The sequence below is a fragment of the Mus caroli genome, unplaced genomic scaffold (genome assembly GCF_978045245.1).
Source record: "Mus caroli unplaced genomic scaffold, Mus_caroli_1 scaffold_13, whole genome shotgun sequence".
Taxonomy (NCBI): domain Eukaryota; kingdom Metazoa; phylum Chordata; class Mammalia; order Rodentia; family Muridae; genus Mus; species Mus caroli.
This window is the reverse complement of record NW_028227268.1, coordinates 102331187-102352541: the sequence shown is the minus strand read 5'-3', so window position 1 is coordinate 102352541 and position 21355 is coordinate 102331187. Positions and strand designations below refer to the sequence as shown.

At 43.2% G+C, this 21355-nt stretch overlaps 1 protein-coding gene and 1 pseudogene across 2 annotated transcripts in view; one reads left to right on the top strand and one right to left on the bottom strand.

Annotated features, from left to right (window-relative positions):
- Positions 1-4795: 4795 nt before the first annotated feature.
- Positions 4796-21355, top strand: part of Vps54 (VPS54 subunit of GARP complex) — a 96801-nt gene continuing 80241 nt past the window's right edge. The window contains exon 1 of one of the 2 annotated variants that reach the window (XM_021176328.3): positions 4796-5178. The gene's annotated coding sequence lies outside the window, so the exon portion shown is untranslated. The remainder of the gene's footprint in view (positions 5179-21355) is intronic. The other variant, XM_021176330.3, reaches the window with a different exon arrangement.
- On the bottom strand, positions 15439-15577 carry LOC115032699 (small nucleolar RNA SNORA17; annotated as a pseudogene).

The following is a 21355-nucleotide window of genomic DNA, read 5'->3' as shown; positions in this document are numbered from 1 at the left end:
CTCTGGAGTTTCAGCAAGTGTTCATAACCATTGAGCTATCTTTCCCACTGGTCTAACAGAAGTTTTATTTTACTTTATTTTGCTTATCCACTTTTTGATTTTTTTAAAGACATGGTCTCACTTTGTAGCTCTGCCTGCCTTAGAACTCACTCTGTAGACCATTCTGGCCTCAACGTGAGTACTTGGATTAAAGGTATGCTCTACTATACCCTGCTGTAGCAGAAGTTGTAAATGAAAAAATGTTTTCTGCTGGGTGGTGGTGGCACATGCCTTTGATCCTGGCACTTGGGAGGCAGAGGCAGGCAGATTTCTGAGTTCGAGGCGAGCCTGGTCTACAGAGTGAGTTCCAGGACAGCCAGAGCTACACAGAGAAACCCTGTCTCGAAAAACAAAACAAAACAAAAACAAACCCAAAACCCCAAAAACCAACCAAACAAAAAATTCTTCTGGTGGTGTGCTGCAGTTTCTTGCTTCTTCATCAGACTCAGGCCGATCAGCAGATGATGTCAGCTAAGACAGATGCACGCAGTGAGGCAAGACTGCATGCTGAGGTAAGACCTGTGGAGGACAGGAGATGTTTGGAGGGGGTATAAATAGAACTCTACGGACAGGGAGGAGGCTGAGCTTGGCTTGCTTATAGAACTAGCTGTGCAAAGCTTGTTGGTCTCCAGTCTTCGCTGATCTTTGCTTTCCTGAGAGAGGCACAGCTGAGAACTTCTCCTGGTGTTCTTCCTGGTCCCTTCTGCTGGCTGGTGCCAAGGCTGAGGCCTGGCTGTCTCTGCTGGGTAATGCCATTGTTGCTGATGCGTGTTTACCATCTCGACTCTACCGAACTGGACTGCTGGCGTATCTGTGAAGTGTATGTGGGTGAATCGAGCTGCAGCTGCCTGCTGACCTGTGAACTGAATTGCTGATTTCCAGACAACAGCTGGGAGCTGCTCCAAAACACCTTTCTAAACACTCCCACTTTCACCCTCCCATCGCTCATACTTTCTTTTCCACTACCTCTGGTGCATGGTGGGCCTTTAAGAAAAAAAATTAAAGTTACATTTATTTATTTATTTAAAGATATATGTAGTTGGGAGCAGGGGCTTTTGTTTCAGCACTTGGGAAGCAGGGGCAAGAGGTATCTGCGAGGGTCAGGCCAGTCTGTTCTACACAGCAAGTTCTAGACCAGCCAGGAGTTGATACCTTCACAAACAAGATTTCTGCTACTTTTAATCATTAACACCATAACAAAGTGCCAAGTAGACTTTTATAGCCTTGTAGCTAAGCAGGGCAACCTTTTCTACCAGCTTTTCTTAATTTTCCGTGGCCTTGATATTGGAAAATGAGCCACAGTAGTGTATCTACACACATTTCATTTGTAGTCCTTTTTAATGCTAAAATGATTCAAATGATAGCAACCAAATCTATTATTTAACTTATTATTTTAAACTTTCCTCTTAACAAAATTACTTGCCCAATTTGTTTTTGTTTTGAAAAACTGATCATCAATATTTGCTTTTCTGTGTAGATTTCAGCTTATGAATGGTTCTGTGACAAAGTAAAAAGTAAACCTGTTGTTGGATCTGGGAAAGAACCAAGCACAGTACTTAAGGCTCATTTTCTTCTTGTGGCAAGCTATCAATGGTAGGGGGTAAACCCGTTTGTCCTGTTCTAGTATTGTGGAAACACCCAAGGCAGGCATCAATCAACCCAAGTGCAAACTAGAACAATTTGGAATTTGTTTTTGAAAAGGGTGTGATTAAGTCACTCTAACATATCTGTGACTTCAAGTAATTTTTTTATTTTTATTATTATTTTTTTATTTGTTTTTGGTTTTTTGAGACAGGGTTTCTCTGTAGAGCCGTGGCTGTCCTGGAACTCACTTTGTAGACCAGGCTGGCCTCGAACTCAAAAATCCGCCGGCCTCTGCCTCCCGAGTGCTGGGATTAAAGGCATGCGCCAACACGCCCGGCAAGTAATTTTTTAAAATGAGAATATTTAAAATTTTCTTTTTTAGAAAATTTGAAATATATGCTGTTAACTATGGCTACTATGTTGTGCGACAAACCACAAAATTTCATTCATTTAAATTTAAAGGTGGTTCATTGACTACTTTCTTGTTCACATCTCTTCACCCCCAAACCCTGCAAATGGACTATTGCCAGAATGTCTCAGACCAGCCAGCTCCCGAATGATGATGATACAGAGACTTATTATTTATTATAGCTTAGGCCTTAGCTGGCTGGTTACTTCCCAGCTAGCTCCTCTAACTTATATTAACTCGACTATTCTAGTCCATGTTTGCCATGTGGCCCATTATCCCTCATTCAGTCCTGGCATCGTCTTCCTGCTGGCAAATCCTCCCCTCTCAGTTGTTCCGCAGAGACTCTCTTTTTGCCTGGAACGGCTGCCTTTCCTCTCCTGCCTCAGTATTGGTCGTCAGCTTTTTATTAAGCCAATCAGAAGGTAAAGGAGGTGTATATTTACAAAATACTGAGGCATTTTATGATCCATAAAAATAACCATAACAAAATTCAGCCAGTATTCAACTCTCTGTTTCTACAGAAATCACCATTTGAATAATACAATGACAAGTTTTACACAGTGCACATTAAGATTACCTCAATGATGGTTCTGTGTAAACTTCTCTGGTTTTATAAGAAATCAAAGATTTAAGAGGACTTTAAAGCCAGGTGGTGGTTGCACTTGGGAGGCAGAGGCAGGTGAATCTCCAGGTTTGAGGCTAGCCTGGACTACAGAGTAAAATTCAGGACAGACAGGCTATACACTGCCTCAACAACCCCCTCCAAAAGGATTAAAAATCTTTTTTATAATTAGAAAACTTGTTAGTTTTTTCTAACTTGACACAAACAAGAGTCACCTGGGAAGAAGGACGCCTGACTGAGGGATTGCCTTCACCATGGGGCCTAAAGGCAAGTCTGGGAGACATTTCCTCCATTAATGACTGATGTGCGAGAGCTGGGCTCACTATGGTGGCGCAAATGGTCCTGAGTGGGATAAAAAAGCAAGCAGAGCAAGCCCTGGGATAGAAGCCAGGCAGCAATAGTGTTCTCAGGTCTCTGTTTCCGGTTGGCTTTTTGCTCTGACTTCCCTCAGCGACATTATGACCTCAGAGTTGAGAGAACAAATAAACCCTTTTCTCTCCAAGTTGCTTTTGGTCCTGGTGTTTTACCACAGCAATGGAGACGCAAACTAGAACATTTATTTATTATTTGTTGGATGTATTCTTACCCTCTTTATTGTAGAGGTTTTTTTTTTTTTTTTTTTTTCCTCTTTTCTTTTTGAGATAGTCTCATGTTACCCAGGCAGGCCTTGAATGTCCCATGTGGACTCTGAGGATGGCTTTGAACTCCTGATCCTCAAGTCTCCAAAATGCTGGGATTACAGGACTGCTCCATTGTGCCTGGCTCCATTGTAGAGAGCTGAATTCAGAAAAATATAGCTCAGGACTTTCCTTTTGGCTAGTCTTTTGTGTTTTCCTTTCTGTTCTTCAACCGTACCTTTTATTTTATTTATTTATTTTTTTTGGAGACAGGGTTTCTCTGTGTGGTCCTGGCTGTCCTGGAACTCTGGTAGACCAGGCTGGCCTTGAACTCAGAAATCTTCCTGCCTCTGCCTCCCAAGTGCTAGGATTAAAGGCATGCGCCACCACTGCCTGGCCAACCATACCTTTTTGGTGAGTAAATTAACAAAAGCTGTTAGCAATTTTCAGTGACTTACTAAAACTAAGACTTGCACCAGTTTCTTTTTCCAGTTAACTACTGAGTTACATTTTCACTTTTGCTTTGTAAAACAGACTTTTGAAATGCATGAAACTTACTTGTAGGCTAAGCAGTTTCAAAATGGAATAAAATCTTCATAAAGTTAAGAAAGACCCTCAAGTAATTAAGACTTTTTTTCTTATTTTTCCAGACCTTGGTGGCTCTGAGTCTCAAGACTCCTGAATCAACCAAAGGTGATTGGAGACTTATAAATATATTGTAGTCTAAGACACCCTATCTTGCAGATGGTACTTTTACTAGTAAGATCGCAATTCTCTCTAAACTCAGCCTAATTAGAAATGCTGTTAGGAATCACAAATAGATTTTAATAATAAGCACACACACCCAAGTTCTTCAGACTTTTAAAAGGCAGGGACAACTGACTTATGCGCCTGAGAAATGTGACAGGTGATTGGAAGCCAGGAACTGGGGGGACGGGGTAGCCTCAAAAGGCCTTAAGTACTGGAGGCCAGTGGGGTATCTGGAGTTGACCTTTCACCTTTGAAAGGCATTAATTTTGGAGACGGAACCATGTTTGTTTACTATGAGGGGCTGAGGGAGTCAGGGCAGGCGGAAGGAAGCTAGGGCTTTAGTGGGTGTAAGCGGCCGGGAGTCAGTTGGTCTGGGGGGCGAGGGGTCCGCTCCCGCCCGCTCGCCAGGGAAGGCGGAAGGCAACGCTCGGCTTCTTTGGACAACCTGGGCGGCGGCGGGGGGGGGGGGGGGGGACCGTGCGAGCTGGAGCGCAGATCCGACAGGACTCCTGCCTTTGCGAGGACGACAGGGGGAGGCGCGGGGCAGCCACGCGGGGTCGTCCCCGCTCGGGGGACACTGGCTCTGCGGCGGCCGCGCCAGGCCCTGTCGGAGCTGCGCGGCGACTCCGGGTCTGGCCGCGGCCCTCCCGCCCCGGCGACGCCGCGGTGGATTGTGGGCTGGGGGCTGCGGCGGCCTGGCGGCGGCGGCGGCCTGCTGCACGCTCTCCGCGGACCCAGCCGCGCCGGGCCGGTGGCGTGAGGCGGGCGGCGGCGTGGGGAGCTGAGGCGCCCGGGGCGGTGGTCGCGGCGCGGCGGCGGCTCCCCTGGAGGCCGGGGATGTGGGAGAGGCGGCGGCAGCAGCGGCGGAGGCGGCGCTGCGGACCTGGGGGAGACTGCTGGCTGACAGGACACCCGGGCGAGACGTGAGGGGCCCGCCGCGGCCGCTCTGCCCCCGAGCGGCGCTGGGCTCGAGAGGGCGGCCCTGTGCTCCCGGGCCCTCCGGCCAGCAGGCGCGGGGCGGAGGCGGGAACCGGGCTCGGACCCGGCGCGCAGGGCGGCGGCGGCGGCGGCCGCGGAGCAGCAGTCTCGGCGCGACGTGGAGGGATGGAGGCGGCGGTGCACTAGGCCTCGTCTGGGGCTGCCGCCCGGGACCGCAGGTAGGTGCCGGGCCCGCGCTTCGCGGCCACCCTCCCCCGACCCGGTGACCGGCGGGGCGGCGGGACCCCACCCCCTCCGTCTCCTCGGGGCTTGGAGCTGACAGAGTTTCGGAGCGGTGACCCAGCCGAAGCTTCATCCTCCCCGCCACCACCACTTCCTTCTCGGCACTCCCAGGATCCGGGCCGGCAGCCGTGCCCCAGCCCCGGCCGGCGTCCGCAGGTGCCGCCCCAGTCCCCTCGCCCCTCTCCGCTCTCCGGAATCCGGGACCAGCAACTTCCATCAGTCCTTGTAGACGCGGAGCCCAAACTTTCCCTGTCTCCTTTCAGCCAGGCAGGCCTGAGCCCCTCTTGGAGCCTTCTAGAATAAAAACACCGCCCCCCCCCCCCCCCCCGAGAACACTAACCCACAGAAGAACTCAGTATTGTGCAGTTTTGCATTGTAGTTTAAATTATTTTATTTCTTGCAGTTTTGCTAACTGCTGTCTGCAGGGATACAAAGACAGGCCTTCCCTGTTCCCCGTGGGTTGTTTGGGAACTTTTGCCTGACCATTATAATTAGCTGCTTGGCCTGTCCGTGTATGGCTTAGGGTGACTTTTTTTTTTTTTTTTTTAAAGAATTTTGGCCTATTAGAGTTACAAAGTGTTTCTTAAAATTCCTTTTTAACCAAGTTTGGTTTTTGGTCTTTATAGAGACTTCTTTTACTTTCGAAGAATTAAATTGGGCTACTTCTGTTTTCTAATTGATTTCATTTTGGGTTCTCAAACTCAGGCCAGTCTTAATACATGTTCAGCGGGCAGGGGATATTATGATACGTTATTTGTGGTATATGGAGAAGTAGGTGATAACTTAGGCTGGAGGTCTTGATGGACATTCAGTTTTATTAATGGGAGCTCTAATTGGAAAACTACTTGACTCCCTAGCAGTTTGGCTGGAACAGATGGAATGATAGGATATGTCTGACTGTATGTAGTACAGTGAGTTGGGTTTCCTAGAAGTGGGTATTGGTGTCCTACACTAATTATCATTAGATAAAATTGGTCACTTTGTACTTGATAGTTGTAGTTTAGGATGTTAGATGCTAACAGTTGTATTGTGTTTTGGCTAGTTTTAAACTGTGTTCTGGCAACCTTAGAACTGTTACTATAAGTACCAGTCTGTTCACAGTAAAACTGTACACACTATCCGTGTGTTGTTGTTGACACTCATATAATTTGTTCTTGTGGTATTGCTGCTACAGCATTTGGCTTTCTAAAATGTTTTTCATTGTTTTCAAAATTATAACTGGCAAAGTTATCTAGAGTTTACTAGGAAAAGAGGATTAAATTTGCATGTATTTATGTTCTGGAAAAGCTAAATTATATTTCTGAATGAGGACTTTTATTACAATTAGATCTTATATAAACCATGAAAGGACAATTTGCAGAACCTATTCTTAGTTGACTATTAACTTTTTTTTCCTACTCTTTTTAAAAACAGCTTTGTGGAGTTAACATACTGTAAAGTTCACCCATTTTAACCCAGTGGTATTTTGGTTTTACCTTGTTAAGTAAGCTCTGCTGAAGTTGTAATCCAAAGCCTTGTGACTGTAAGAAAGGGACTCTCCACCAGCGATGACCAGTGCAGTTGGTTGTATTTCCTGTGTGATCATCCCCATATGTTATTGTGAACACCCTCTTCTCAACCCTTCTGTACTAATTTTTCTGCCTCACCCCTACTGCTCTTCACGAAGCTCTAATCTACTTTTTAAATTTATTTACTTAATGTGGGTCCTTCACATAAATGATGTGAAATTATAGCTTTTTGAAAAATTATTTTAAAGTCAATATTTATACACACACACATATATTTAAAAATTGGGTCAGGAGTAAGATCCCAATCTCAGAAAAACAATATTGTAAACAACTGATAGACGACTCTATGTGGAGAGAGACAAGAAGCGTGAGTCACTTTGTCTTAAGAGTATTGGTGAGGTAAGGGTCAGCCGCTGAAAAGTTGGAGAAGAATTTTTGATAATACTGGAATATCGAATTGGAAAGGACCTTACAGGTCATTGTTGGCATACTTCCTGCTTGTCTCAACAAAGCAGAAACCAGAGGAAGAAATCTGAAGGTTAGAAACTCGAATCTCCAGGATACTTGGCACAAGGCCTGTGATGTGCTTATGTAAAGTGAACATTGGGTGTAGGGATGAGCTGGATACTGGAATTGTTTAGATTCTTGTGTGTATCTATTTGACCTCATGCTGTTATAACTGGGTAAGAACTGGACATTCCTCCAGCATTAGGGACGAATGCTGACAGAGGTTCTGTGCAGACAGAATACATGGTTTAGAAAAGCTTGAAAGCAAAGCATGACAAATATGTTATTTTGAAATGTTATTTTAAAATCAGTTTACTTATTTTTTTGCAGTTTGGGTTAGGGAGTAAGCAGGTAATTTTGAGAATGAAAAAGAACAAAAACAACATTGTAAACAAGATATAGACTGTTTTGTTGTGTCAGTATACATTTGGAGAAAGGAGAGGAAAAAGCTTGAGTGGCTTGGGTGGCTTCAGAGCTAGTTTGGCGAGCTGAGTGAGGGTCAGTGAAATGTTGGATTACAGCTTACATTGTTCACATTTTAAAGATCCAAATTAAAAACAAGTTTAAAAAATTATGATTAACAAATATATTTGGAGGCTTTCTTTTCTGAACTTTCAGAGTTCTAAAATCTAAAACAATAACTATCGAAGCATGGCTTTGTTCTTTACAGAACTTTTGGAAGTGTCTGGAGATGATTTTGATTGTTAAAATAACATCTAATGAAGGACGTTCATAAATGCTATATAATACACAGACCTCTCCATCCCCCCAAAAGAAAAGGCTATCTGAATCAAAGTGCCAGTAGTACTGTTACACTCAGGATCTGAATGGTTCTGGTAAGGACTTGCTCTGTTGTTCCAGAGTCCCTCCCACTGAAGATTACTTGGTGGAATAGAGAAGAACTTAATTCATCTAGCAGTTCTCTTTACTGGGGGAAGCAGTTGAGGGCAAAGCAAAAGGAAAGAATTTGATATAATGTAGATATGTTTTGGTCTGTTTAGTTTACAAATCTGAACAAAAATACCCTTTTAGAAGCTAGAGAGATGGCTTAGTAATTTAAGAGCCCTCCCTGGCTGCTGTTTCAGAGGATCTGAATTCAGTTCCCAACATACACAACTGTCTGTAATTTCAGTTCCAGGGGATCTGATCCCCGCTTCTGGCCTTCTTGGACACCAGGCAAATGTGGTACACAGATTTATATGCTGTTAAAACACTCATATACATAAAATAAAATATATTCATAAAAGAAAAATACCCCCTTTCCCTTAAAATGTCAGCCTTATATTAATGTACATTTTAATTACTGTATTTTGAATTGCTGATTATTACTGCATAGCTTTTTGAAATTAGAAATAAACATATAATACTATCTTTTTTAGCAATTTTTACCTTCATACATCCCCTACCCCTACCTCCTGGTAACTTATCAAGAAAGAAGCTAAATGTTTGAATAGTTTATTTATGCAAGTATGTATGTAGTAAATGTCCAGAATTTTCATATTTTATATACAACTTGCATTTCTGCTTCTCTCAGTCTCACTTTTGACTCTGATGTTTTTAAGTTAATTTTTAAATACTTTGGTGCTGCTGTGCTCCATCTCCCCTTCCTGAGTGCTAGGGTTGTAGACCTGTGCCCCACTGGGCTTGGCTTTTAGGTGATGTTTCTGGTGATAAAAGTGGTAGGATCACCTTTGTTCCTGACTGTCCATGTGACTTTAGAGGAATTATTAAATGTTTCTGGGGTTCAATTTTCTCATCTAACAAATAGTGAGTGTGTCTGGTGATTACTGTATTATGAAGTTATTGCCAATGTGAGTGAGTTTATGGGTTGTAAGATACTATGTCTGGTGAGCCAAATAGTTCAGTGGGGAGAGCATTAGCCTGAAGATGCTTTGTTGACATTAACATTCTCGTAAGAGTTGTTCCAGAAGAACAAATTAGAAAGGAATATGTAGAACTTATCAAAAGCAATGTAGAGGTAGCAAGGTAAAATGAATAATGACTGACAGCTCTTAGGGAGAAGAAAAACACTAATTGTCTCTGTCCCTGCCTTCTTTCTCCCTCCCTCAAAAGAACCACTTAATACATCAATAATTGAAGTTCCTTGCTCTAGAGACCGACTTCAGTAGCATCTGAGGTTGGCTTATTGTAAGATTTCTATCAGGCTTTTTTTCCTGGTCTTTTTTCCCGTGTTGTAGTCATTGATTTTTCAAAAGGGTAAATCTGATCATTTAATTTGTCTGCTTAAATTATTTCTAGCTTTATAATTAAGATGAAATATTATTTCTCATTTCTTTAAGATAAGTGAGTTCCTTTCCTAACATCTTTTTAGCCTTAGAGACTCCACAATTCTCCCCCATTCCAAAATATGTAATTGTTTAAGGCATGTTGAATTCTTTGTGGTACCTGACAATAGATTCTTTTTCTTCCAAATCTTTTCACATACCTCACCTTTTCTAGATCTCCATTACTGTTTTCCCCAATCGGTCTGACTCATTCTTTAGTTCTTGGTAAGCTGTCTACATAGTTATTAATATGTATGGATGTTTTGTCTATTTGTACCGTGCATGTGTCTGATACCCTTAGAGACTAGAAGAAGGTGTTGGATTCCCTGGGATTAGAGTTATAGATGGTTGTGAGCTGCCAAGTGGTTGCTGAGAATTGAGCATGGGTCCTCTTGCAAGAATAGCCAGGGCTCTTGACCAATGAGCCATCTTTTCAGCCTCCTGGCATTGATGTTTTATTATTTAAGATTTAAAAAAAATGATTTATTTATTTATCTCTTTATTTATTTTATGCTTATGAATACACTATAGCTGTCTTCAGACACACCAGAGGAGGGCATCAGATCCTATCATTACAGATGGTTGTGAGCCACCATGTGGTTGCTGGGAATTGAACTCAGGACCTCTGGAAGAGCAGTCAGTGCTCTTAGCCACTGAGCCCTCTCTGCAGCCCCCTAGGATTAAGATTTTAAGCCATAGGTCAGTTGAAAGAATAGTGGAGTGAGCACCACACTACCCCCATTTTTTTTGACAAACCGGTGTGGGTATTTCTCCCATTTTCAAACATGCGCCTCCCAATTACACAAGACGATTCTGCAGGATTATGGTATCTAAGAAAGTCAGTATTTACGTGGTAGCATCATTTGACATAGAGTTAACGCTTAAACATTCTCAGTTGGCCACTGTGTTCTCACTTAATCTGTCCCACTCTCTCACCATGAGTTGAATGGTCAAAAGTAACTTAAAAAAGGAGTCCTTAGGCTGGACACAGGGCCTCTACTCTGTAGAGACAATTTTGACATTTTGGTTTCTTTAGAAAACACAGAAATATTACAAGAATATGTCTTTATTTTAATCCCAGGTGTGGGATATGGGGCTGCTTCAGATTGTCCTCAGCAGCTGGCTATGATTTGCCTCATGCCCTAGCAGGGGCATATTTTTTCCAGTGGCAGACAGTGTCTACAGTCGTGTGACATTTGGAATTCTGTGGACTTATTAGAGAATATATAATGCTAGGGCCCCAAGAGGCAGACTGGGTTGTTGGTTGGTTGCTGTTGGCTTCTGTTTAAGAAGTCACGCATAAAGATGAAACAAGAAGAAATTAGATGTCCTGACAGTGAAACTCAAACTTGCCTCTAATGAACAGGAAGTTGTCTAATGATAATGTTGCCCCCTTTCCTCTCTATCATTTTTTCCTCTCCTGTTTAGAGTTAGAGGTTTGAAAGGATAGAAGAAGGGGGATGGAAAAGGGTGGAAGTAAAAGAGCCCACAAAGTAGCTGAAAGTCCAGCTATAAATAAAATCCATATAAAAAATGTACCTAATTGCCAATTATACACAACTCAAAATATACTTGTCTGTTCTTTTCAAGATTACCCACTGCCTGACTGTTCACCAATTCAAGTATTTCCCATCTCTTGGTAAAGCCAATCCTCCCATTCCCCAAAAAAGTTCAAGTACCAAATTAATGTTCTGTTCATCAAACCTATCTCCTTGAGCTACCAATTCTTTTTTTTTTTTTTTTAAAGATTTATTTATTTATTATATGTAAGTACACTGTAGCTGTCTTCAGACACTCCAGAAGAGGGCGTTAGATCTTGTTACGGATGGTTGTGAGCCACCATGTGGTTGCTGGGATTTGAACTCAGGACCTTTGGAAGAGCAGTCGGGTACTCTTACTCATTGAGCCATCTCACCAGCCCAGAGCTACCAATTTTGATTGAGCTTGATTCCTCCTCATTGCCAAACCCCCAAGGCCCACCTCTTCAGCAACCTGTCTTCCATTTCAACACTTACTCGGCTTAGGATAAAAGAAAGGCCTACTCATTAAATCTAGCAGCCTATATAATATATTCAGTCTTCTTTTGACTTGACCTTACTGTCCTCAAAAGTGACTTTAGAAGGTATGAAAGCCCGGCGTGGTGGCGCACGCCTTTAATCCCAGCACTTGGGAGGCAGAGGCAGGCGGATTTCTGAGTTCGAGGCCAGCCTGGTCTACAAAGTGAGTTCCAGGACAGCCAGGGCTATACAGAGAAACTGTGTCTCGAAAAACCAAAAAGAAAAAAAAAAAAAAAAAAAAAAAAAAGAAAAGTTAGAAAGGCATTATTTGTAATTCTCTAAGGTAATGATTTAAAGACAAGATCATTAATTGATAACAGAGCCATCAATTGAAAGGTCCTTAGGAATAGGATATTCTTCAAAAACTTGAATGTGAGAGGCTTTAGGATTTGTTTTGTTCTGAAATAAAACACTAAAAGTCACTATCAGTGTTCTAATTTCACTTTGGTTGGCAAAAGTTTTGCTAATAATGCAGTTATATCAGTGATCCAAAGAAAGAATAAAGTATATAAATTTCTTTGGGTTTTTCCTGAGGTATCTATTCACTAGAGACAAGTGGGCCTTTAATTGTGGGTTAATTCTAGTAACTACTGTACTACTGCTAGGAGTCTCCCATTTTCATTTTGAATATTATTTAGTTTTAATTTTAAAATTATAAATGATAATTTTTGTTCTTGAAACTATCAGTTAATTTATAAGACATTTAAAATACACAAGTATGACTGTCAGAGTTCAGATCCCACTTAAATCAGTAAATTCCAGGTAGGCTAGGTAGTCTACCTGAGAAGCCACATATGGGGATCCCCAAACAAGTTAGTTATGGAGCCTTGCCACACCAGTGACCTCTGGGTTTGACTGAAAGACCTTGCCTCAGTGAATAAGATGAAAGAGCTTTGGATGATGATTCCTGACAGCAACCTTGGACTTCCGTTTTCTCACACACAAGTCTACCATTACACATATGTGCCAACATACATAGAACACACATGAAAGAGGAAAAAGACAACTTTAATTTCTTTCTTTTTTTTTTGAATGGTTTACTTATTTTTCCTTTTTATGCATTGATTGGTGGATTGTCTGCATATATGTCTGTGTGAAGGTGTTGGATCCCCTAGAGCTGGAGTTAGACAGTTCTGAATCGCCAGGTGGGTGCTGAGAGTTAAACCCGGGTCCTCTGGAAAAACATCAGATGCTGACAACTGACAACTTAAATTTCTAGTATAACAATTATTTATAATTTATTCTAGCCAACATTACCTCTTGTTATCCTTTTTTTCTTTTATTGAAAATAGATTTTTTTTCCTCGCACATAATATAGCCTGATTACTGTTTCCCTCCCTCTGCTCCTCCCAGTTCCTCCCCATCTCCCATTCAGATCCACACTCTTTCGGTCTCTATTAGAAAGCAAGCTTTTGAGGGATAGTAATAATAATAATTATGTGATAAATTATAAAATAAAGAAGAATAGTAGTAATAAAAACCAACATATTGGAATAGAACAAAACAAACAGAAAGAAAAGAGCCCAAGAGAGGGCACAAGATACAGAGACCTGCTCATTCTCACACTCAGGAAAACTTAAACTGGAAGCCATATGTATGCAGAGGACCTGGTATAGACCTGTGCAGGCCCTGTACACTGTTTCCATCTCTGGGAATTCATATGAGCCCTGATGATGTTGATTTAGAGGGTCTAGTTTTCTTGGATGGGGTGTGCTAATTCATAGCCCTGGTTTTGGTTCTGAGAGGTACGTGAGCTGCTCAGCATACCCTGCTAACAGGGCCAGTGCTACCCTGCTGTCCAGGTAAGGTACAGGGCCTACTCTCCCAAGTGTGTTGTAGCTGGTGAGAGGGAGGGACATGGCCAGTTCTCCCACTCTGATGATCCTGGAGTCAGCTCTCCTGCCTCCTGCAGATGGTGTGGGATGAGGAAGGGGAGGGAGGTGTGTCTACCTCCTCTTCCCTGCCCAGCAGACAAGTGGGAGGAGGGCTGGCTCTCTGGCCCTCATGCCCTCGGGGCAGCTCTACTCTGCTGCTTAGGTGAAGTACAGGGCCCTTTCTCCTGAGTGCTGCAGTAGGTGAGGGGCCAGGCTAGTTCTACTGCTCTGATGACCTTGGGCTGGCTCTCCTGCTTGTCATTGGTGGTGATAAGGGGTGAGGAAGTGGATCATCTGTCTGTCTGTCTGTCTGTCTGTCTGTCTCTCTCTCATCATCACATGGCAGACAAGTTGTGAAGCCAATTGTTCCATGTTCATACCCTTGGGGCCGGGCCACCAGCACCCCTGCCATCAGGGTCAGCTTTACTGTGCAGGTAATGTGCAGGGCCTGCTCTCCAGAATGCTGCAGTAGGTGAGGGGAAGGGCCAGCTCTCCAGCTCTCATGATTCCATTGGGGCCAATTCTCCCACCTGCCCACCACTGCTGGTGGGAAGAGCAAAAAGGAATGGAGGCGGGTTGCTTCCTTGCCCATGCTACTACATAGCAGCCAAGAGGCAAGGCTGGCTCTCCTACTATCTTTCATTCTCAGGGTCAGCTCATCTACAACACCCACATCCAGGGCCAGCTGTACTGTGCTGCCCAGGTGCAGGGCCTGCTCTCCTGATTGTTGCAGTAGTTGAGGGCCAGCTTTCCTGTTCTGATGACCTTGGGGCTAGCTCTTGCCTTCTGTAGGTGGCAAAGTGAGGCGGGATGGGAGTGCTCTCTTTCATGCCTATGTTACCACATGGAAGACAAGGGCAGTCTCAGCTCTCCCATGCTTATGCCCTTGGGGTCCATACCCTATGGGTGGTGCCTTCACCACCAAGGTCAGCTCTACTGTGCTGCCTAGGTGCAGGGTCTAATCCCCCAAGTGCTGTAGCTGGTGAGGGACAGGGTCAGCTCTCTGCTCTCATGACCCCAGGGCCAGGTCTCCCACCTGCCGCAGGTGGTGAGTGGTGTGTATGGGGTGTTTCTCCCTCATCCATGCTACTGTATGGGAGATGAGTAGTAGGGCCAGTTCTCCCACTCTCACATCCCTGGGATCTGGCTCTATTGCAAGTCCTGCAGTCTGTAGGGCCCATTCTCCTGAGTACTGTAGCTGGCTAGGGGTGGGGTTCCCTCTCCCATAATGTCCAGGTGAGGGGTGGGGCCAGTTCTGCACAGCTCTCAGACATGAACATGTCCTTAGGTGGCAGCCCAGACCAGGGACATTCACCTGGCCTTTGGTGGTAACAGACCTCTGGTGTTGCAGGGCCACAGACCCAAACGTGGCCCCAGGTGACCGCACAGGCCAGGACCTCACCATGGTCCCAGGTGGCATCACCAGCTACATACATCAGGCTGTTCCTCACTACCCTCGAGTCTCCAGTTCTGCCTCTCTCCATTGTGCCCACATCCTTTGTTTCTCTTTCTCTTTCATTTCTCTACTCTTTGTTTCTCTTAGTGGTGCCTGGGGTCTCTGAGAGTCTGGCATCATCTCTGGAGTGGTCTCAGGAGTGCTATGCTGCCACTAGTACATTATGGTGCTGGGCAGGGGTCCTCTTGGGCATGATCTGCCTCCTGAGGCTTTCGTGGTATCTAGCTGGTGGTTATCTTAGGCTAGCTCCCTGTCCAGGCCCAGTGATGCCCCATTTGGTGTGTTCCTTGCTCAGTACACCAGAGTGGTCCCATGCTAGTATCCTTATCTCAGGCACTCTCCTTTGGGGTCCTTAGTCCCAGGTGAGGTTCTTCTAATCTCTGGCTTGCTCCCAGTGTTGGGAGCTGTTGGGCCTTTGTGGTGCTGTGCTGGTGGTCCTCTCAGACTACTCCCTGACTGAATCTTCTGATGCTGGATTGGTGGTTCTTTCAGGCTCGCTGTTTTCAGGGAATGTTAGGAAATGATGAATGTCATCCAGATGTTCCTAAGTCTGAACACTGAGATTAGACATCGCCTTTCTCTCCTCTCTGCCACCCACTGACTCACATGGGACACAGTAGCCACACCTGCAGCACTTCTAAGAGCAGGTTCAGAACACATTTCTTGTTGAAAGTAGTAGAATGTTTGCTTATCGTAGCTTTTTGGAGTGGAGTGATTTCCTCTTTGCTAAGAAGAATACAATATCCAGGTGCACACCTTTTACCCCAGCAGTTGGGAGGCAGAGCCAGGCAGATCTTTGTGAATTAGAGGACATCCTGGTCCAAGAGTGAGTTCTAGAACAGCTAACACTACCCAGAGAGACTCTGTCTTGAAAAATAAAACAAAAAATACATCCATCACACTGATGCAAATGTGTAGTACATTACTCTTAAGGAAGAGTCTAGTCTAGTCTTAATTCTTTCATAATTAGATATGAATTATTCCTGTCACGTAACAGAACATGCATATAACCAGGTATGGTGGTCCATGCTTGTGGTCCAGGTGCTAGGGAGTTAAAGGCAGGCAGATTGCAAGTTTATGTAAGCTTAGGTTAAAAGTGTTCATGGCTAACTTGGGCTACTTAGTAAGACTGCCTAGAAATACCAACTTAAAAAGACATAAATAATAGTTGTGAGAGTAAATTTACTCTGTAATCGGAGAGGCTGTGGTATAGAAGCAGAAGCATGGACTTTAGATCAGAAAGTCGGAATTCAAATCCCACAGTTCTCATTACTGACCTAAATAGTTTGAAACCAAGTTATATTTGAACCTATTTCTTTTACTATATAATGGAAGTGATTTGAATATCAACAAAATTATCTCAATGGAGCCAATCAATTATGAACTACAGTATTTATTAAAATATTGATGATGGTGTAATTTTTTTTTTTTTACTATTTTTATATTGCTTCCTTTCATGGCATCCTTGCTTTATTCATTAATAATATATATCTCATTTTTTACATAAACCTTTAGAAAGCCTTAGACACAGTTGTGGGAGTGAAGTAATCTAGTTCTGTCCTCATTCTGTCTGATCTCTGTCCTAACTCTCCCCAGGTAAAGAACATGTGAAACAGGAGAAGGATGTGAAGCAACTGCCTCTTCTAGGCCGGTTTGCTGGGTTGGTGCCTGGACCTGGTTGACCTCAAGTTGGGGCATAAGCCTAAGTGCCTCATAACCTGTTTGTTGAGTTACTTATACTCTTTCCTTCCCTCTTGCTGGCCTTACCATTGCTTTCTAAGGCATGCAGTGAGACCCATTGTTCTGTGATTGGCTTTTTTATTTCCTTGGTTTTGCTGCTTCTTGTATTCATATTTACCCCTCATCCCAGTCTCAAGACTAGAACTAAACAAAGTAATGGAAGTCCATGCTGTTACAGTGTAAATGAATGTTTGAATGGGGAAGTATGAATGCTAATGTTTTCTTGTTAAGATATTTACAATACTTAGCAGTAGGGGGCTGGAGAGATGTCTCAGTGGTTAAGAACACTGACTACTCTTCCAGAGATCTTGAGTTCAATTCCTAGCAGCCACATGGTGGCTCATACCATTGTAATGGCATTCGATGACCTCTTCTGGAGTGTCTGAAGACAGCAATAGTGTACTCACATACAGTAAATAAATCTTTAAAAAAAAAAAAAACTTAGCAGTTGTAGTTAGTTATTACTTATGCAGTTACTTATTGGTTTCCATGTACCTATATGGGGATGTTTTTGGACCTACCAGTGGTTAAATAATGACACAGAGACTTATTAATATTTATTATAGCTCAGGCTTTTAGCAGACTCTCAGCTATCTCAGTCTAAGTTTAACCCAACTAACTAGCGTATTACTCACCACTTGACAACTCCTTTACCTCTCTGTCTCAGTCGACTACCTCTGTGTCTCTCTGGATGGACCCCTGGTTCTCATTTCTTCTCCCTTAGACCCTTTCTTAGCCTGTAACTTCTACCGTCCAATTCCTGCCTAGCTGTTGGCTGTCAGATCTTTATTAAAGCCAATCAGCAAGGAAGAATGTTTACAAAATGAGGCCAGTGATGGGCCATAGGAATAACAATACCAAGATCCAGCTAGTACTTAGCTCGCTGCCTGTAAGCAACAATTGAATATACAGAGACACCTTCACACAATGTACCCCAGCATGTACCAGTTAATGTGTCCTGAGCTTACAAAGGATACTAAATCTTACGGCCTTCCTATGTGCTATTTCTTTTTATAAATGAGGACATGAGATGTCTGGAGGTAAGAAAGTTATCAAATGTCATACAGCTAGTAAATGATCAAAGTCTAAGTTTGTATGGCCAGCTTTCTTAAGCAGTCTCTTATTTCTCAGGAAAGATAGGGAGCTGGAATCAAGTTTTAGAAAGCCAGATACTATTATATAAACAAATAATATTATGGACTTAGGTTCATATACATTCAAATATAATATAAAACCCAATATGAGCCATTGTTAATGGCACATGTGGCTTTACCTAATTTTCCACAGTATTCATTTATTTGAAACATAGAGTGAACATTGGTAAGTTTATAAAATGCTAGGCATAGTATAGGATGATAAGTGAAACAAGTGGAAGTGTTATAGTATATATAGTGGGAAAGGTAGGAACCGAGCAGATAAGTAAGGCCCTGTCACACGAGAAAGTACCGTAAAGATCGTGAAGTACTTGTTTGGATCAGAGGAATGAAGGACTGGGCCAGTGTGTTTAGAAATGGGACAGTTGTCAGGAAAGATCTGTCATCCCAATAGGCAGAGATAGGCTCACTGTTAACTTGTTGTTGTGTCTCCTGTATGTTGTCACAGAGGTTTTTGCATTAAGAAAGAGATATGCAGGATGTTCTTTTTTATGACACCACAATTTCAACTTTCGAAATAGTAGCTGAGCCTTTAAAAAAATTATTTTAAGACAGGGTCTTTCTTTGTAGCCCAGGCTGTTCTCAAACTTTAGTCCCCGCTGAGCATCCTACATGTGTAACTCATCTGGCTTTGAACATTGCTTTATAATTTCCTCATCGTGTGTTCCAGTTTAGTCTCTGCAGTCTGACTTTCATTCCCATTGTTGACTTGATAGTGCTTCCTGGATGACTTATGATTTCTGTTTCTCTCATTAGTAGTTTATTGGGGCATTTTGGTCTGATCATTCTGCTTTTTCTCGAACCTTTAAAAAATGTATGTATGGGAGTGTGAGCATGTGTATTTGTATACGTGTGCATGAGAGGCTGTTTGTGCCATGTGCCCACAGAGGTCAGATGAGGGTGTTGGATCCCTAGACCTGGAGTTAGAATAGTTGTAAGCTGCCTGACGTGAGTGTGTGAACTGAACTCTGGAATCTGAAAGAGCAACAAGTACTCAAAACCACTGAGCCTTCTCTCCAGCCCCCCTTTTTGTTTTAATCACAACTTTCCAGATGCTGTGACTGAACTGGGGACCTTGCAGCATGTGCTCTGTCACTGAGCTTCATTCTCATCCTCTCACACTTGTAAAAAATGTTTCCCTTTAGAATGTTAAGAGTCTTTTTAAATTTTTTACTTGGTTGTCTTCTCTTACCAGTTTTCTTCCAGAGTAAGAAATTCGTCAATACTACCTAGAGTCTTAAAGTTGATAAGAATGGAAAGCTGTCTTCTGGATAAAGCCAGACTTCTTTATTGAGTGTTGTCTAGCTCAAGGAATATTTCTATTTAATGAAAGAAAAGGAGAAGAACCAGCATTCCAGAGGCAGAGGCAGAGACAGTGGGGCAGAGGCAGGGAGGGAGAGAGGCAGAGAGGCAGAGGCAGGCTGATTTGTTTTAGTATAGCCAGGGCTACACAGAAAAACCTTGTCTCAGAAAAATTAACCCTCACTAACATTTGTCATAAGAATCAACAATGGTGTCCATCACTGAGCTCCTCCTCATGGAGTGAATGGTTGAGTGAATTAAGAAATCATTTATTAAATGGCAGCATGAATTGAAACTATACAGACCTGGCTCTATTCCTACTATGAGTGCTTTGGTAACCACAATTAAAACTTCTTTAAAGAGTTGTCAAGGAACAGCACCGGTGTAGCTAGAGCGCAGGGTCGGCTGACACCTGCCAGCTACCCACGACCCCCGCCACAGGATTTTGAGACTGCTGGTGAGTGGAACACAGCTTCTGCTCCAGTCCACTCACGCGGGACCTGAGACTGCTCTGGTTGGGGAGGCAGAAATCCGGCCTACGTAGGTAGGGCCACAAGGCTCTTCCGGTCAGAAAAGCACCGGGGTAGCTAGGGCGCAGAGTCGGCTGACACTCGCCAGCTACCCACAACACCCACCACAGGATCTTAAGACTTCTGGTGAGTGGAACACAGCTTCTGCTCCAATCCAATTGCGCGCGGGACCTGAGGCTGCATTAGTTAGGGAAGCAGAAACCAGCCTGAGTAGGGCCACAGGCCTCATCCGGCCGGAACAGCACCGGTGTAGCTAGAGCGCAGGGTCAGCTGACACCCGCCAGCTACCCACGACCCCCGCCACAGGATTGTGAGACTGCTGGTGAGTGGAACACAGCTTCTGCTCCAATCTTTAAACAGTGACAACGACAACAACTAACCCCAGAGATTACCAGATGGCGAAAGGTAAACGTAATAATCTTACTAACAGAAACCAAGACCACTCACCATCATCAGAACCCAGCACTCCCACTTTGCCCAGTCCAGGGCACCCCAACACACCGGAAAAGCTAGACACGGATCTAAAAGCATATCTCCTGATGATGGTAGAGGACTTCAAGAAGGACTTTAATAACACACTTAAAGAAATACAGGAGAACACTGCTAAACAGGCAGAAGACACTAAAGAGGAAGCACAAAAATCCCTTAAAGAATTGCAGGAGAACACTGCTAAAGAGTTACAAATCCTTAAAGAAAAACAGGATAACCTAATCAAACAGGTAGAAGTCCTTAATGAAAAACAGGAAAACACATCCAAACAGATGAGGGAAATGAACAAAACCATACTAGACCTAAAAAGGGAAGTAGACACAATAAAGAAAACCCAAAATGAGGCAACACTGGAGATAGAAACCCTAGGAAAGAAATCTGGAACCATAGATACGAGCATCAGCAACAGAATACAAGAGATGGAAGAGAGAATCTCAGGTGCAGAAGATTCCATAGAGAACATCGGCACAACAATCAAGGAAAATGTAAAATGCAAAAAGATCCTAACTCAAAACATCCAAGAAATACAGGACACAATGAGAAGACCAAACCTACGGATAATAGGAGTGGATGAGAATGAAGATTTTCAACTCAAAGGACCAGCAAACATCTTCAACAAAATTATAGAAGAAAACTTCCCAAATCTAAAGAAAGAGATGCCCATGAACATACAAGAAGCCTACAGAACTCCAAATAGACTGGACCAGAAAAGAAATACCTCCCGACACATAATAATCAGAACAACAAATGCACTAAATAAAGATAGAATACTAAAAGCAGTAAGAGAAAAAGGCCAAGTAACATATAAAGGCAAGCCTATCAGAATTACACCAGATTTTTCACCAGAGACTATGAAAGCCAGAAGATCCTGGACCGATGTTATACAGACACTAAAAGAACACAAATTCCAGCCCAGGCTACTATACCCAGCCAAACTCTCAATTAACATAGATGGAGAAACCAAAGTATTCCACAACAAAACCAAATTCACACATTATCTCTCCACGAATCCAGCCCTTCAAAGGATAATAACAGAAAAAAACCAATACAAGGACAGGAACCACGCCCTAGAAACTACAAGAAGGTAATCCCTCAATAAACCTAAAAGAAGACAGCCACAAGAACAGAATGCCAACTTTAACAACAAAAATAACAGGAAACAACAATTACTTTTCCTTAATATCTCTTAATATCAATGGACTCAACTCCCC